The sequence below is a fragment of the Rana temporaria genome, chromosome 5, assembly GCF_905171775.1.
Source record: "Rana temporaria chromosome 5, aRanTem1.1, whole genome shotgun sequence".
Classification (NCBI taxonomy): domain Eukaryota; kingdom Metazoa; phylum Chordata; class Amphibia; order Anura; family Ranidae; genus Rana; species Rana temporaria.
In genome coordinates this window covers 218,405,796-218,422,935 of record NC_053493.1, presented here as the reverse complement: position 1 = coordinate 218,422,935, position 17,140 = coordinate 218,405,796, and positions in this window count along the sequence as shown.

Genomic DNA, 17,140 nt, shown 5'->3' with positions numbered 1-17,140 from the left:
GTACGTTCGGGAATTCACGTATCTAGCTAATATGCATAATCGACTGGGAAATCGACGGAAGCGCCAACTAGCGGGCCAAAAAAAATTGCAGTTAAGATCCAACGGCGTAAGAGACTTACGCCTGTCGGATCTAATGGATATCTATGCGTAACTGATTCTAAGAATCAGGCGCATAGATATGAAGGGCCAGATTAGGACTTACGACGGCGTACATGGCGCTGCGCCATCGTAAGCCCTTTGAGAATCTGGGCCATAGTAAGGTTGGAGATCCCAGATGAGGAGCAAGGAGAAGTCTGCCTTTTTCTATGATGTTGGTCTTTCAAGTGCTGTTGCTAATGAACTGCATGGCAGTTTGTCATATGCAGTTTTTCTGGTCAAACATGTGGTGCCCAAGCAGCTGCTGTTTTGGCCACGCTTGATCCGCTTCAGACATAGGTTTCAAACATAAACAGTGCGATCTGCTGCATACATATTTCAAAAAAGGCCCTTAAGTATATACTGTGTACACCACCTGAAGTGTATTAGAAACTATACTCCACTGCATGCACTGTATATATAGGCTACACTGAATGCAGAGTATATATATATATATATATATATATATATATATATATATATATATATATATATATATATATATATACCGTATTTATCAGGGTATTGCGCGCTCCGGCGTATAGCACCCCTAATGTGGACCTGCAATTCCTGTAAAAAAAAAAATTAGTACTTTAGTACAGTTTTGGTGTCTTGCGCGGCGTCCATCGGCGGCCTCGTCGGGTCCGGCGTCCATCTGCGGCTTCAGTGGTGTCCTCCCAGCTTCTCCCGCTCTCTCTCTCCGTCGAATCGCCGCTTCCCGCGCTCAGTTTGAATGCCTGCGCCGACATATACCGAGTGCAGTACACTCGGCCAGGCTCGGCTTCGCTCGTGCTCACACTCTGTGATGTTTATGCGTGAGCACGAGCGAAGCCGTGTCTGGCCGAATGTAGCCGAGTGTACTGCATTCGGTATATGTCGGCACAGGCATTCAAACTGAGCCCGGGAAGCAGGTATCGGCATATTTCGCGCACCCACAATACTATAGACACCCCCAGGTACGAAATTTAAAGGAATATTTTACTTTTATTGTTTCACTTTAAGCATTATTAAAATCATTGCTCCCAAAAAACTGCAGTTTAAAAAAACTTTTTTTTTTGCATTGATACATGTTCCCTGGGGCAGGACCTGGGTCCCCAAACGCGTTTTCTGACAATAACTTGTACATTAGCCTTTAAAATTAGCACTTTTGATTTTTCATGTTCGTGTCCCATAGACTTTAACGGTGTTCGCGCGTTCAAACAATTTTTTTGCCTGTTCGCATGTTCTGCTGCGAACTGAACCGGGGGGGGGGGGTTTCGGCTCATCCCTAATATATATATATATATATATATATATATATATATATATATATATATATATATATATACAGTATATTGATGCACTGACTGAATATAGAGCATACACTGAATATATAGTCTATGCTAAATGCAGATTATATATACAATATCTCACAAAAGTAAGTACACCCCTCACATTTTTGTAAATATTTTATTATATCTTTCATATGACAACTCTGAAGAAATTAAACTTTGCTACAAAGTAAAGTAGTGAGTGTACAGCTTGTATAACACTGTCCCCTCAAAATAACTTAACACACAGCCAATTCTGTCTAAACCGCTGGCAACAAAAGTGAGTACACCCCAAAGTGAAAATTTCTAAATTTGACCCAAAATTCAAAAAAATTGTATGGCCACCATTGGCCACCATTATTTTACAGCACTGTGTTAACCCTCTTGGGAATGGAGTTCACCAGAGATTCACAGGTTGCCACTGGAGTCCTTTTCCATTCCTCCATGACAACATCACAAAGCTGGTGAATGTTAGAGACCTTGTGCTCCTCCACCTTCTCTTTGAGGATGCCCCACAGATGCTTAAATAGGTTTAGGTCTGGAGACATGCTTGGCCAGTTCATCACCTTTACCCTCAGCGTCTTTAGCAAGGCAGTGGTTGTCTTGGAGATGTGTTTGGGGTCGTTATCATGTTGGAATACTGCCCTGTGGCCCAGTCTCCAAAGGGAGGGGATCATGCTCTGCTTCAATATGTCACAGTACATGTTGGCATTCATGGTTCCCTCAATGAATTGTAGCTCCCCAGTGCTAGCAGCACTCATGCAGCCCTAGACCATGACACTACCACCACCATGCTTGACTGTAGGCAAGACACACTTGTCTTTGTACTCCTCATCTGGTTGCCGCCACTCACGCATGACACCATCTGAACCAAATAAGTTTATCTTGATTCCAGTAATCCATGTCCTTAGTATGCTTGTCTTCAGCAAACTGTTTGCGGGCTTTCTTGTGCATCACCTTTAGAAGAGGCTTCCTTCAGGGATGACAGCCATGCAAAATAATTTGATGCAGTGTGTGGCGTGTTGGTCTGAGCACCGACAGGCTGACCCCCCACCCCTTCAACCTCTGAAGCAATGCTGGCAACACTAATATATCAATTTCATAAAGACAACCTCTGGGTATGATGCTGAGTGAGCACGTGAACTAAACTTTTTTGGTTGACCATGGCGAGGCCTGTTCTGAGTGGAACCTATTCTGTTGAACCGGTGTATTGTCTTGGCCACGGCGCTGCCACTCAATTTCAGGGTCTTGGCAATCTTCTTATAGCCTAGTCCATCTTTATGTAGAGCAACAATTATTTTTTTCAGATCCTCAGAGAGTTCTTTACCATGAGGTGCCATGTTGAACTTTCAGTGACCAATAAGAGAGAGTTAGAGCGATAACACCAAATGTACAGTAACACACCTGCTCCCCATTCACACCTGAGACCTTGTAACATGAAACTGGGAGGGAAAATGGCTAATTGAGCCCAATTTGGACATTTTCACTTAGAGGTGTACTCACTTTTGTTGCCAGCGGTTTAGACATTAATGGCTATGTGTTGAGTTATTTTCAGGGGACAGCAAATTTGCACTGTTATACAAGCTGATACTGTATATATATATACTGTATGTAAAATACACTGCAACTAAATAACCTGTCTGCTTAATCTAACTCAAGCTATCTGTCTCCCTCCATGCCAACAACACTATGGGGGTTATTTACGAAAGCCAAATCCACTTTGCACTGCAAGTGCAAACTAGAAGTGCAAAGTGCACCTGAAATTGCACTGAAAGTGCACTTGGAAGTGCAGTCGCTGTAAATCTGAGGGGTAGATCTGAAATGAGGGGAAGCTCTGCTGATTTTATCATCAAATCATGTGCAAGCTAAAATGCTGTATTTTATTTTCCTTGCATGTCCCCCTCTGATCTGCAGCGACTGCACTTTCAGGCACACTTTCAGTGCAATTTGAAGTGCACCTTGCACTTGTAGAATCCACTTGTAGTGCAAAGTGGATTTGCCTTTAGTAAATAACCCCTAAATAAGCAGCCATATATAATGTGGGGCGTGGACTTAGTCCCCCATAGCCATGATTGGCCAAAGGCACCCTGCCTTTGGACAATTATGGCTCTCTCAGCAGAGCATGCAGTAAGATTGGTCAAAGCATGCAGGTCAGATGCATGCTTTGGCCAATCATCATACAGCAATGCACTGCGATCTCTCAGTGCATTATGGGCGTTCTGCGGCACTCTAATTTCTCGTGCACGCCCCATAATATTTGCTGAATGGCGAACACCCGATGTTCGAGTCGAGCTTACGTTCTACTCTAACATCAAGCTCATCCCTAGTGGGCACTCTTCTGTCTCAACATCCTACCTCGGAGAGCTCTATGCATCCTTGTGGCTACTTTTCTAAGAAATTGTCTCCTTCAGAATGCAATTACGAGATTGGGGACAGAAAATTGTTAGCTATCATTTTAGGACGGAGGCATTTCCTCATAGGTACCACTGTGCCGGTCCTCATTTTGACTGACCATAAGAATCTCACATTCTTGTTTGAGGCTAAACGCTTATCTCCCAGAAGAGTTTGCTGGGTTCTTTATCTGTCAAGCTTCAATTACATACAGTCATTCATATGAGGTACTAAGAATGTAAGGGCTGGCGCATTGTTACAACAGTTTTTCTATGCTTGCAAGATCGAGTCGGTGTCTGTTCCTGTAATATCTCCCGATCGTATTCTGGCTACTGTACGCATCAGTCTAACCTCACATTTGGGTGACAGAATTCTTTCTGCTCAGCTGAATCAACTCATTTGGGGTATTTCTCAAAAATTCTAATGGCCTAGTCTCCGCGCTGATTTTATTTTTTTCACAAAAGCTGTATTGAAAGTTTTTCATAGATTGTATACATAGTGCTACAAAACATACAGCAAAAGGTATGAGTACATGGTTCCAACAAAAGTGAATGCATAAGGTTCAGTATTCATGGAAGAATGAGCCCAAAGATACTGCCTCCATGCCTCATCAGTAAAAAGGGGTCACATAAGGAACCTAAAAGTGGCAGGGAATCATCTATCAAGCAGGATACAGTGCAATGTACTACTGGCCCGTTGGATTCATGTAAGGATGGGACTCAACGCTGATTTAACTACCTTTGTAGCAGCTTGTTCCATGTGTGCACGCCACAACACTTTCCAGTGGGTCTCCTTCAACCCATACCCAATGGAGAGAGGCCTTGGGGAACCACCTGTCTATGTATTTTATTGTGGTGTTACCCAAATACCAGGGAAACACAGTAATTCTTATGGTGGTTGACCAGTTCTCGAAAATATCACATTGTATTCCTCTAAAGAAGTTGCCTGCATCCAAAGAACTGGCATATGTTTTTGCTCGGGAGATCTTTTGGTTACATGGGCTACCCAATGTTATCATCTCTGACAGGGGTACCCAGCTTGTCTCCAGGTTTTGGTGAGCCTTTTGTGCACAGTTAGGAATTTAGCTTTCCTTTTCCTCTACATATCACCCGTAGTCCAATGGGGCCACAGTACGTGCCAAACAATCCTTGGAGCATTTTCTATGCTGCTATATTTCTGACCACCATAACAACTGGTCAGACCTCCTACCTTGGGTGGAGTTTGCTCACAATAGTGCCATCAATACCACTTCACGATTGTCTCTGTTTATTGTAAGTAAGAAGGCTGGCCGCAGGCCAGCCTGTATTTGTGGGAGGAGTTTGAGGGTACTTAAGACTCCCTCCCGGTCAGGGCTGGGTCGCAGTGGGTTTCTGGGTAGGGGGGGGTGTCAGGTCAGCAGACGCCATTCAGCCGTCAGATTTGGAGGAGGAGGGGTCGTCCGCCCGCCCGCCCGCTCATGGCTGCTCCACAGGTGGTTCTGACCCACCTGCTTCTCCCTGGGCGAGTACCAGGCGGTATGGGCGGAGCGGGAGCCGCCTTCCACCCTGGGCTATCGGCTGTATTCTCCGGGTACACAAGGGGGGCCATCCAACCTCCCTCCCACTCCTCCGGGCACACACCGGCGTCTTGCGGGGGCCGTCCGCTCCTCCTCCCTGTCACTTCTCAACTCACGCTGGGGGAGGGAGGGGGGGGGGCGGCAAGTCGTCCATCCATCCCCTTACCACTCCATGCGCCGCAGGTCTGTTTAGGGGTTGTTTCCTTCCCCCGGGGGTCCACATCTTCCCACCCTACCTGCCTGTATTTCTAGCCGGTCAGACACCCTTCTCCCGCCGCCGGCGGTCACGTGTTTTCTCCGGTGCTTGTCCGGGTCCTCCTCTCGCCCCGCCCGCCTGCTTGTTCGTCCACGTGCTCCCTGAGTAGCATAGGGTTAGCTATAACTGCTATATAATATGCAGTTTGTAAACCTGTAATGGTAACACACAGGGAACAGGTCATGGTATCGTGGAGTCTGCATCTGTGGTTTGTATTCTATGTGCCTGTTGTGGCTACGAGATACAACCTCACTGAAAAGTAAGATGAATGTGTGTTTGTCTCTTAAAAGGGGTTTTCAAGTAGCACTGTATAGAGATGATTTGAATTCCTTGCCTCTAGCATGTTCAGGGTTTGTGGACTTTCATGTATTTTAGATTTCACTTGGGCACTGAGATGGTATAATCTATTAAAAATACTAGGGTTGTCCCGATACCACTTTTTTAGGACTGAGTACGAGTACCGATACTTTTTTTCAAGTAGTCGCCGATACCGAATACCAATACTTTTTTTAAATGTGTCCCCAAATGCAGCCATGTCCCCCACATATGCAGCCATGTCCCTCACATATGCAGCCATGTCCCTCACATATGCAGCCATGTCCCTCACATATGCAGCCATGTCCCTCTAGCCATGTCCCTCACAAATGCAGCCATGTCCCTCTAGCCATGTCCCTCACATATGCAGCAATGTCCCTCTAGCCATGTCCCTCACATATGCAGCAATGTCCCTCACATATGCAGCCATGTCCCTCACATATGCAGCCATGTCCCTCTAGCCATGTCCCTCACATATGCAGCCATGTCCCTCACATATGAAGCCATGTCCCTCTAGCCATGTCCCTCTAGCCATGTCCCTCACATATGCAGCCATGTCCCTCACATATGAAGCCATGTCCCTCCAGCCATTTCCCCCATACCTTTGCCGCCGAAAGCCGCCGCCGCCGCATTGAGAAAATCACAGCATTCATTTGAATTGCTGTTTTGCCCGCGCGTATAGACACTCCCCCTTGCTCGGAATTGGACGGATCACGATCACCCATCCAATCCCAAGCAAGGGGGAGTGTCTATACGCGCGGGAACGCTACAACTATTCAAATGAAAGCTGTGATGTTCCCGCACGCCGTTTAACCCATGCGGCGGCTTTCGATGCGGCGTGGCGGGGGTGGGGGGGCGAAAGTATTCTATTTAGGTATCGGGGGTATTTGCCCGAGTATGAGTACTCCTGCAAATACTCGGTATCGGTCCCGATACCGATACTGGTATCGGTATCTGGACAACCCTAAAAAATACAATGGTAATATGTAAGCACCACATATCTGGAAAAGAGCATTTCGTTGACCAAAAAATATATATTAGCAACAAGGCGTTTCTCAGGCTTAGTTATGTTTCCAAGTGTTTACATTTCTCATGCCGTTCATGTTCGCATACGATTACGTTTTTCAGGTTAGTCATGTTCGCAATGTTTACATTTTCTATGCCATTAATTTTTCTCTCATGCGACAGCGCTTCTCATGCGACTGCGTTTCTCATGCGACTGCGTTTCTCGGGCTAGTCATGTTCAAGTGGTTACGTTACAGTACCATGCATGTTCGCATGCAAGGCCGTTTCTCATGACGTTTCTCATGCGACTACGTTTTTCATGCGACTACGTGTCTCATGCAGTTATGTTCAAGTGGTTACCTTTCTAGTACCATGCATGTTCTCATGCGAGGCCGTTTCGCATGACGTTTCTCATGCGAGGCCGTTTCTCATGCGATTACGTTTCATGGTGTTTCTCATGTGATGACGTTTCTCATGGTGGTTCATGCGATGTTGTCTCTCATGCGATGACGTTGTCATCGTGGTTCTCATGCAATGACCTTTTTCATGTGATGACATTGCTCATGGTGTTTTCATGCGATGACGTTTCTCATGGTGTTTTCATGCGATGACGTTTCTCATGCGATGACGTTTCTCATGGTGTTTTTTCATGCGATGACGTTTCTCATGCGACGACGTTTCTCATGGTGTTTCTCATGCGATGACGTTTCTCATGCCATGACGTTTCTCATGCGATGACGTTTCTCATGGTGTTTCTCATGCAATGACGTTTCTCATGCGAGGCCGTTTCTCATGACGTTTCTCATGCGATTACGTTTCATGGTGTTTCTCATGTGATGACGTTTCTCATGGTGGTTCATGCGATGTTGTCTCTCATGCGATGACGTTGGTCATGGTGTTTCTCATGCGATGACCTTTTTCATGTGATGACGTTTCTCATGGTGTTTTCATGCGATGACGTTTCTCATGCGATGACGTTTCTCATGCGATGATGTTTCTCATGCGATGACGTTTCTCATGGTGTTTTTCATGCGATGACGTTTCTCATGCGATGACGTTTCTCATGGTGTTTTTTCATGCGATGACGTTTCTCATGCGATGACGTTTCTCATGGTGTTTTTCATGCGATGACGTTTCTCATGCGATGACGTTTCTCATGGTGTTTTTTCATGCGATGACGTTTCTCATGCGATGACGTTTCTCATGGTGTTTCTCATGCGATTACGTTTCACATACAATGACGTTTCTCATGGTGGTTGCTCATACGATGACGTTTCTCATGCATTCACGTGGCTCATGGCATTTTCGCATACGTTACGGTTTCGCATGGTAGTTGGTCATTCGGTAACGTTTCTCATGGTAGTTGCTCAAGCGTTTCTCATGGTAGTCGCGCATGCATTTACATTGCTAGTATCATACGTTTCTGCCCCCAGGTTTGCTGTCATGGTGTTCGGGCCGCATAATTTCTGTTTCAACATTTGTCATTACATATCTGCCTCAGTGTTGCAGGCGCAGCTTTCTTTCATACCATTTATGCCCAGGTTTCTGCCAGATTTTGCCTCAGCATTCCAGCCTGGGGTTTCTGTCAGACCATTCTGCCGCAGGTTTCTGTCATTACGTTTGCCCCAGGTTTTTGCTGTCATAGGGTTTCTGCCCCAGGTTTTTGGTCATAGGGTTTCTGCCCCAGGTTTTTCGGTCATAGGGTTTCTGCCCCAGGTTTTTCGGTCATAGGGTTTCTGCCCCAGGTTTTTCGGTCATAGGGTTTCTGGCCCAGGTTTTTCGGTCATAGGGTTTCTGGCCCAGGTTTTTCGGTCATAGGGTTTCTGGCCCAGGTTTTTCGGTCATAGGGTTTCTGCCCCAGGGCTTTCGGTATTAGGGTTTCTGCCCCAGGTTTGCGGTCATAGGGTTTCTGCCATAGGGTTCTGCCCCAGGGTTTCGGTCATAGGGTTTCGGTCATAGGGTTTCTGCCCCAGGGTTTCGGTCATAGGGTTTCTGCCCCAGGGTTTCGGTCATAGGGTTTCTGTCCCAGGTTTTCAGTCGCAGGGTTTCTGCCCCAGGTTTTGCTGTCATAGCGTCTCTGCCCCTGGTTTTCTGTCTTATCGTTGCTGCCATAGCTTTTCTGCCCACGTTTTATGTCTTGGCACTACGGCCCCCACGCTTTCTGTCTGGGCACGGCGGCCCCCACATTTTCTGTCTGGGCACGGCGGCCCCCATGTTTTCTGTCTGGGCACGGCGGCCCCCACGTTTTCTGTCTGGGCACTGCGGCCCCCACGTTTTCTGTCTGGGCACTACGACCCCCACGTTTTGTCTTATTTCTGTCTGTCATTACGTTTTTGTCTCAGCATTTCAGGCTCAGTGTCGCTCTCATACCATGTATGCCCCAGGTTTTTGTCTTTATTTTTGTCCTATTTATTTTTTGCCTCAGCATTCAGGTTCAGCGAGTCTCCCATACCATTTCTGTCCCAGGTTTTGCCATAAGTTTTCAGTCTCAGCATTACTGTTATGTGGGGGAAAAATTGCGCTAACTAGAAAAATTAGTGATAAGAGGTATGACCCAAAAAGCAGCCAGCACACAAACAAACAAAGTCCAGGCAAATAAATACAAAAAAGTGCAGCGCTAAAAAACATTAATGTGAAAAAAAATTTATATAAACATAAACAATTGAAGAAACACTTGTGTAGTGAATGGTAAATGGGAAGTTAGCTCATGAGAGCCAAAGTATATGTGTCTAGCGATCAAGCTAGTGGAAAACACTGGATAAATGCAAAAAAGCAATCAAAGTTCAATTATCTGTGGAGAGAGTTCATGAAACTGCTTCCAGCTGGAAAGGTGAATGCACTTCACAGATGATGTAAATTCAAACAAACAGTGGTAATGGCTTGTCTGTAGCAATCTCCACGTTGGTATAGGAAATAAAAAGGGTACTCTTACCAGCTGTGGTGGACTTGCGTGCTAATACTAGCGCCAAGTCAGGTAAAGCGTGATGGTCACAGCGGACCCTGGGTTTTGTGCAGATGGATGGCTCTGTTGGATGGTTCAGATGGTCGCTCCACTCAGGATATTGGAACCGATCTGGTCAGACGCTCTCTCCAAGGCAGAAACCCCAATGGGTGAGGCCAAATGATGGAAAAGGCCACACTCGTGGAACACAGCATATGTGAGGAATAAATGAAAAAATGCTCCAATGGTGCAGGTCAAACAAGTAAAAACCGTAAAGGCTTTATTTTGTTAAAAAATGTAGCAGTAAAATCACGTGAAATTGGGATCATAAAAAGCAGTATGGGGTACTCAGCATGTTACCCGACGCGTTTCGGCTCAAAGCCATCAACAGGGGCATGATTTCGATTTCTGTTTTAGCGTTGCTGCCCCATGATTCCTGTCTGTGTTTGTGTGTCTTGGTGTTGTCGTCTCTGTGGTGACCATGTCTCATTGTACTTTGTCCACGTTGCATCTGGGTTGATTAGCTAGTGCTCACATCTCAGGATCTGTCACGTCTACAGATTCTTACGGGCTGAGGTTTAAGTTTTTAATTGATTGTTGACCACAATCTTCTCGCCTGTTTACATACGTCATACATTGCACGTTCATTCATTACACCTATACGATTACCCACCACCGTCCGTGGGTACACTAGCCTTGAGTGTTCAGTTAAATTGCCTGTCTCTGCGCGGCAGGTTACTCAGGCTCACGTGCCAGTCACACTGGGTGGGGGTGTCATCGGGGTCATTCATGCGCAGCGGTCTTGATGTTCTGCTCATATATAGGTAGGCTCATAGGGTGTAGTTGTTGCATGTCTGTTTTCTGTCTTGTCTAGGTTGTGTCTGCACACCCCCAGTTCTTGCTCTTCTTCTATTTCTGCCGGCCATGTTATCATCCCTTTGGGTCCGGTCTAGCAGACCTTCTGGTTTATGACTGGGTCATGGGTGTTCTTTGTCGGAGGTGGTGGTGGAATCTCTCATCCCTGATTCTCTGACGTCTCTTCTTTGGGTACTTTCCACCAAGTCATCAGGTAGGAACGGGTTTTGTGTGTCGACATGGTTCCATGTTAGGTTGTTGCTGCCGTAGCGCATGGGCCTCGTCCTTCTGCTCCGTAAACTTATCTGTTAGGTATCCAGCACTTTAGGCTCCTGTCAGTTGGCAATTTTTTTGCAACTCACCCGCTCACTTTCCATTTCAAGTATGGGTAGGCCAGGGTTTGGGGGGTTTCCTCATGGAGCCGAGTCTGGCGTCCGGTTGTAGTTTCGTTGATTGGGCATGGTTGCAAGGGCTTCTCGGGCCAGTTCTGGTTCATTTGCCCCCGAGTATCCTTGTATCATTAACGCTTCAGGCGCTCGGCTGGGTTGTCGCAGGCAGCAGGCTCGAACTAATCTTTCTCGGGACGTTGGTCGAGTTCAGGGGCTGCTTCACGCATTCGGCAGGGGCTTCCTTCTTTCACAGGTCATGAGTCGGTAGCTTCTCCGGTCATAACGGCTACTTATCGGGTATGCGTACGGTTGCCATCCGAGCGCGTGCTGCTTTACTTCCTGGTCGCTTATCTACCCCTCTCCACCTAAATATGGGTCTTTTTTGCCCTCTTTCCGGCGTACCTACCAGCGGGCCAAAAGCCACAATCCAGGCCATTGGTCATTAGGGTTATCGCATCCCTTACTCGAAGACTCTGATTACAAATTATGGTTTCCAACCATCCATGTTGCCTGACTCATTTGTTCCTCAAAGAATTCCTGAGTTGGAGGAGCATCTCCACAATCTTCGGAAAGGGTACGGTCCGGAGGAACGCTCTTGGGTCTCATCCTCCGACTTACATGCTCCTGTCCTTCTCCTTGCTTTGCATAAACATTTTTCCCTCAAACCTGGTGGTCCTCTGAGGGAGAGGGGTCATTGAGGAGGGGGTACTATCAGGGCTGGGCTCTCAGCCCTCCCTTCTCTGTGCTCAGGTTGCTCAGCTGTCGGTTAATTGCCCGTACTCATCATTCCACAGGGGCTCTCCTGTTGATCATCTCCTGCTAGTCAGTAAAGCCCACAGTCAGCCCCTTCTGGCTATTTAAACTGCCTGGTTCATTTCTTAATTGCCTTTGCCTTGGTCAACATATCTAGACACTCTCTGCTGTGTACCTGTTGAAGACTTGCCTGGACGACATGCCTTCTGGTTCCTAACAGATTTGGCTACCGAACCCTGGCTATGTTTTGGCTACGTTTACCAGTTGTACCATTTTTACCATTTTATTAAAAGGTGTGATTTTCTCTGTATTTTCTGTCTACCACTGTTTAATGATTCCTGACACTTCCTTACGGTATCCAAAATGAAAAAAAAGTTTTGCCCTTATGTTCAATTTGAAGTTATTTCAGAAGGTTTATTTGGTGAAGTTCTTGATGGAAAATAGACTTTGGGTGCTTCTTTTCTAAAACTGGAGCTGAGAGAATTTGGTGAAGCTGCTCAGACCAACCAATCAGCTTCTAAATTCTGCTTGCTCTAAGAAGCTTTGACAATAACACCTAGTAGCCGATTTGTTACTAGGCTCAGCTGCACCAGATTGTTTGTGCTCCAGTTTTAGTACATCCCACCATTGCCATTCTAGACAATGTTGAGCCTAATGCATTAAGATGAGGAGATGTTTAGGCATATGTATCAAAGTGGGATGGGTTACCTAGGTTTCTTTTGCATATACCTCAAGACCTGCAAATACAGTGGATTTGCACATTTCTCATCAACAATGGCTTTTTGTCTAATGATAATATGGCTGGAAAACATATTGGTTTTATGTTTTTATGTAGTTATTTTAAGTTTCTGTAAGCAAACATACAAGAATTATTTTGCGTGGCATACATTTTGTAATGTGTGCTTGTCTTTCTCTTCTCCTTTGAGAGTGCAATGAGTTCTCCACGCATGATGCTTTTGTGTGCCTTCCATCTCACAATTGGTGATATGTCTGGGGAGCTATTCTCCTGTAAGTACAGTGAAAGGCGTTTACTTCAAGCGCTATAGCATTGTCCGTGAGGAGGTAGGGATCATCTAGGTGCCAAATCGAGGATCTAGGTGGGATGTCTTCAAATTCTAAGGACATGGAAATAGGATGGTGATCCGAGAAGTACATGGGTCAATGGTGGCTGCATTCGCATTGGTAAGTCTCTTTGCGATAGGAATAGGTAATCAAGTCTGGAATATCGGTTGTGTGGAGCTGAGTAGAATGTGTAATATTTCTCATTTGGGAAGAGTGTATGCCATGAGTCATATAGTGTCAACTCCTGGAGTTGTGTTTTAATTGCCCGTAACGCTTTGTATGATAAGGTGGAGGGATGGGATTAGTTGCATGCATGGAAGTTGAAAAGAGGGAATTGAAAAGTTTTGGAGTGGTGTCTGTTTTAAAATGTGTCTCTTGAAGGAATATGAAGTCTGCTTTGTTTCTATGCATGGGAAGTAGTAATTGGGAATGTCTTTCTGGGAGATTGAGGCCACATACATTTAAGGAGATGATTTTGATTATGCATTTGTTTTGTTTGTATGCCAATTTTGTCATTGTGTGGGATCAGTTTGTGTCCCTAATTGACTAGAAGTAGATAGGGATACTTGGCGAGGTTAAGAAGGAGTGCGTCGGAGGAGGAGGATTAGAACTAGGGGGTGGAGGGTAGGTGTCCAGGGTAGAGAGGAGGGTCAATACCGGTTGGGGAAAGGGCAGCAGGGCAGAGGGGTAGAATGAAGATTGTGTTGTTTAGATAATGCAATAAGGGGGTAATCTAGAGAGAAGTTGACAAGTGAGTCTGTAGAATATGGGGAAATATTCCGGAGAGTAGCAAGGGCCTGCTCGGTAGTCCAAGTGGAGTTTACAGATTCTTTATTGTTATGTTACACAAAAATTAACATGAGTAAAAGGGAACAAATTGCTTTCTATAACAAGAACAATTACATTTAAAATTATGTACATGGTACTGTAAAATGGTTTAGTATTATTCAACATGATTAAACCATGTATATCTGTACCTTTTGAGATGGTAAATGCATCAGCAAAAAATACCAAAAGTTTTAAAATAAGCTACCAAAACTACAGCTGCTCCCACTGCTTCCCCAGTTAAAACAGCTGCATTCGTCCCAGCCCCAGCATGCTCTCAGGAAGAATTTTGCTTGCTCTTCGTCCACTGCCTGTTTTGTTTCTCTGTCAGCACTGCAGCAGCTGCCATGGCAACGACTGCAGTCTCAGCACACTTTCCAAAGCGCTGAATCTTTGGCAAGGCTCCTAACAGGACACACAGGGCACACACTGGGGCAGTCATCACAGTATCAAGGCAGGTGGCTGAACAGGACACAAAACCAAAGGCTGTAAAGAGTAATCCAGACCTCCCATAGTACACACAGCATTTTCCTGCCTGCAGCAAATGGCCAGCAGTTCCTCTCACCCATAGCAAACAGTCGTCCTCTCACACTGCTCACAGAGCATCCAGATGTTGCAACTTCATGCGCTGCCATCCTACTTAGTAACAAGGAAAATGTACCACAAGTTGAAAGAAAAGGGATCCTTGAGGGGTAGGGGGTATACTCATTACAATACATGTAAGCTGACAGGACTGACAAAACATATAAAATTGTAGGGCTAAATGTTAACCCAAATAAGTGCATAAACTGTATGTTCTATGCAAGTAAACAAATAAAATGGGTATACAAATTGAAATCACCATGTGAATAGTGTACAATCAAAATTTTTGATAAATGGAAGAACATGTAAAGGTGAAAAAACATAAATGTCCAATGGGTGGAAAAGTCCTAAGCAAACATATGAAGTTTGAATAAACGTGAAATTCCAATAGATGAATAATCTTGTGTAGACAGAAAAGCCAAATGGTGTTCCCACAATCTGGACGTGACACACACTTTGTGAAGAAGCTGCGAGGCTTACCAGAAATGTTGAACCCTAAAGAGCATATGCTCAAAGGGTCAACAGGACTTAATATAATCACTGAATGTTATCACTGCGAGACAAGATCTTCAATATCAATGAATAAATTACCTCAAACACACCAATCAAATGGAGCAGATGTCCGAGTGCTCTGATGATCTGTGTAGCCTCCTGATTCTGCACGGATAGTCAGAAAGTCTATAAGAACTCATTAAGCCCGATTCCCATTCAGCGCTGTGCACAGGAGTCTCTGACAGGACTGTATGTAAAATTCATGCTTATAGTTCTCAAAACAGTAGCCAAATAAAGAGAAATGGGGTAAAGGGGAATTAAAGGGTGTTTAGGGGAGAAGGCTTTGACATGGTTCCCCTGTTCCCTGGCTCTCCATGTACAGTACATCAGATCATTCATAATAGCGAACCACAAACCAATGATAGTATATTTGAGTGTTTTGTCAGTGTCTAGATGTGGTGGTACATGCCAACCAGGCAGTTTTAGAAAAACTACCTTTAAAATTATCACAGTCAGTCTGAGAACATGGAAAGAAGTGCCACTTTTGCTGGACCAAGCATGCATTTTGTTATATACTTGAGAGATTTCCTGCCAACATGCATGAATTTTGCACAACTCCAAAAAATATGATGGTATCTGCCACTGTCCTTTAGGCATCTCCAGCAGACAGCAGTGAATGATGCGAACATTTGCTGCAGAGTGGACAGAAATCAATACTACCTAGAGAGAGTTTTATCTTTTTTCTCCGGTCAATGGTTAGATAAGTAGAGTCAACATTTAAAAATGCAAGCCTTAGACCAAGCTTCCTCCTAGATCTGACTGCCCATGGCTTGTATCCAAGGCAGTTCAGATTGTGGCTTCTCTGTGTAGACTATCCCTCTCAACAGTGCATACAACTCCATAATTTCCCTTAGAACTCCCCTCCCCCCCAGAGAAAATGCATAGATGTTTAAAACGGAGTTCCAGGCTTTTTGGGCCAGATTCTCGTAGAACTGCGGCGGCGTAACGTATCTCCTTTACGTTACACCACCGCAAGTTTTACAGGCAAGTGCTTGATTCACAAAGCACTTGCCTGTAAAGTTGCGGCGGTGTAGCGTAAAGTCCACCGGCACAACCCCGCCTAATTCAAATGACCCAGGTAGGGGGCGTGGATCATTTAAATTAGGCACGTTCCCGCGCCAATCGTACTGCGCATGCTCCGTCTCGAAATTTCCCGCCGTGCATTGCGCGAAATTACGTTGCAAGTACGTCATTGGTTTCGACGTTAACGTAAATTGCGTCCAGCACCATTCACGAACGACTTACGCAAATGATGTAACATTTTCAAATTGCGACGCGGGAACGACGGCCATACTTAACATTGGATACGCCACCTAGGGGGCATGTTTATCTTTACGCCGCGTATCTCTTACGGAAACAACGTAAATTCACTACGACGGGCTAGCGTACGTTTGTGAATCGGCGTAACTAGTCATTTGCATATTCTACGCCGACCGCAATGGAAGCGCCACCTAGCGGTCAGCGTAGATATTGCACCCTAAGATACGACGGCCAGCGCCGTCGTATCTTAGGCATGTTTAAGTGTATCTCAGTTTGAGAATACATTTAGACATACGACGGGCTTAGATTCGGAGTTACGTCGGAGTATATGCTGATACGCCGGCGTAATTCTATGTGAATCTGCCCCTTTATGTTTATTAAAAGTCAGCCGCTACAAAAAGTGTAGATGCTGACTTTTAATAAACAGACACTTACTTGGTCCACAGTCCAGCGATGCAGCCACCCGAAATGTGTCGCTCCTCTCCCCCTCATCTCTGCAGGCGCCTCCATTGACACTCTGGGCACCCAGCCGTGACAGCCTTTGGCAGTGGACAGGTGATCTTTTGGGACCTGTCACATGTCCCAGAAGATCGCCTAGAGGAAGGGGCCACCTAGGTGGAGTGGAGGAGTCACCTAGGCAGCCTGTAGTCAGAAGGAGGAAGTGGGACAGGAAGTCACACTCCAAACGAAGCCCCCACTCCCCCAAAAAAACTTGCATACCAAATGTGGCATGCAAGGGGGAGAGTGCCTAAAATCGAAGTTCCACTTTTGGGTGGAACTCTGCTTTAAAGCTTGTCAAGTGGTCCCTTTCAACAAAGACCTGATGTAGTCATATGCTGTAATTGTTCTACCTCGTACCAGTCCTTAAATGTGGCCTGAGCCTGAGGCTTAAGAGTGAGATGTGACTTGCTTGAGTTTGCAAGAAGGACATGGTGCGCTTGTAGATTTGGAATT